This window comes from Odontomachus brunneus, unplaced genomic scaffold (genome assembly GCF_010583005.1).
Source record: "Odontomachus brunneus isolate Ranch 3 - 2012 unplaced genomic scaffold, Obru_v1 Obru_scaffold_055, whole genome shotgun sequence".
Classification (NCBI taxonomy): domain Eukaryota; kingdom Metazoa; phylum Arthropoda; class Insecta; order Hymenoptera; family Formicidae; genus Odontomachus; species Odontomachus brunneus.
This window is the reverse complement of record NW_022639505.1, coordinates 413,910-416,337: the sequence shown is the minus strand read 5'-3', so window position 1 is coordinate 416,337 and position 2,428 is coordinate 413,910.

Genomic DNA, 2,428 nt, shown 5'->3' with positions numbered 1-2,428 from the left:
AAATAACTGTTATATCTTTAAGAAAGGTTATAAAAAAATTTCTGGAAATGTTTTTTCCACAATAATAGCACATATTGCAAAATGTAAAAGTGATAATATCATTACTTCTATTACTCAAAGCCGTTTTTGGAACTGCACTGAAATAGACGTTACGTCTAAAACTGTACTGCCATTAATATTATTCTTTGACGATATTGAAATAAATAACCCGCTGGGTCCCCATAAAAGTATACACAAACTTGGAGCAATTTATTGTACAATTCCATGTATTCCTGACGCTAGTAAACTGGAAAACATATTCCTATTGCAGTTCCATAATTCTGTTGACCATAAGCATTTAGGAAATAAAACAATGTTTTCTAAAGTAATAGAAATAATAGCGGATTTAGAAGTGAATGATGTACAGATAACTGCCAACGGAGAAGAAAAATAGCATTATTTAAATTGTGCTTTATTGTTGGAGATAACTTAGGTTTGAATAGCATTTTAGGCTTTTTCAGAAATTTTAATTCATCATACTGTTGTAGAATTTGCTTCAGTTCCAAGGAAGAAATGCAAAACCAGATACGAGTAAACATACATTTAATACGAACGGTTGAAAACTACACAATGCACTGCGAAGGAAAGATATTCGCAATCGAACAAATTAGCATTTTTAACAATATTCCAAATTTTCACGTGGCGGAAAATGTTTCGGTCGATCCAATGCACGATTTGTTGGAAGGTATATGTCGATATGACATTGGAAAAATCTTACATGTTTTTATCATGAAAAAGAAACTGTTTACGTTGCAAATCTTTAATGAAAGAATTAAATATCTAAAGGAAACAACTTTCGGTGAAAAGATTCCTGTAATAACGACAACTATACTTGAAAAAAAGTTTATGATAATATCAGCTTCTGAAATTAAGTATTTAGTTTTACATCTTTCTTTAATTATTGGAGATCTTGTTCCCACAAATGATGCAATATGGAAATTATACTCATTATTAAGGCAAATCGTATGTGTTGTTTTCTTACACGCTATAAACACGCAAACAATTGACTTGTTAGAAATGCAAATTTCCGAATATCTTTCCTTACACAAAACATTGTTCCCTAATTCGTTCAAATTTACCAAACACTATGTGTTAGTGCATTATCCAAGAATCTTGCGCACATATGGTCCTTTAAAAAGCATGTTATGCATGAGATTTGAAGAAAAGCACAAACAGATTAAGGAAAACAGTAAAGTTAGTAACATAAGAATAAACCCTTCTTTTACATTAGCTGTAAAACATCAATTACAACTCTGCTATAGATTTCTCCGTAATCAAAGTATCACTGATAACGTCTCAGTTGGAACAAGTAAATCAAAATTGCATTTGATGAAGAATTCTCATTGCTTTCGAACGCTTTTGCCTTATGATATCTTTCACGATTACAATGTTGTATCATGGGTAAAAATAAATGGTATTAAATATTATGCAAACTTTGTATTAGATATTCATGATGATTATGATATTATATTTGGCATAGTAAAGCATATAGTTGTAAGTACCAGGTCTGTAAATATGAAGCCGGAATTTGCCCATAGATGGCCCTAGCTGTCAATGTAGTTACCGTCAAACTGCGTCATTGGCGCCATTTCCTTGTTGACATCTCTGACAAAGATTTTCAATTCACAACAATACAAGTTTCATACAATAGCATAGTTTATAATAGCGTTGAACATGTCGAATTTTGTGCCTGGAAACTACGATTTGCGGACAGCATTGATTTTTTGTTACCATTTGAAGAAAACTGCTGCAGAATCGCATCGAATGCTTGTCGAAGCTTACGGTGAGCATGCTTTTGGTAAGTCACAGTGCTTTGAGTGGTTTAAAAAATTCAAAAGTGGCGATTTTGACGTGAGAAACGAAGAACGTGGAAGACCACCGAAAAAGTTTGAAGACAGCGAATTGCAAGCATTGTTGGATGAGGATGACACTCCCCTTATAGAAATATCTAAAATACTAAATTAAATACAAATCTTAAATACTAAATCATTGATAATTTTTATTTTTAGTATTAAAAATACTGGATAATAAGTAATTATCAATGATTCTTAGTATGATATTTCTATAAGGGTCAAACGCAACAACAACTCGCGGATCAATTAAATGTGACACGAGAAGCCGTCTCCATACGTTTGAAAGCCATGGGAAAGATCCAGAAGATGGGAAAATAGGTTTCACATGAACTGAATGAAAGACAACAGGAAAACCGAAAAACCACTTGCGAAGTGCTGCTCGCCAGGTACAAAAGAAAGTCGTTTCTCCATCGAATTGTGATTGGCGATGAAAAGTGGATATATTTTGAGAATCCTAAGCGTAAAAGATCATGGGTAACTCCAGGCGAACCATCGACATCGACTGCAAGGCCAAATCGCTATGGACGGAAGACAAT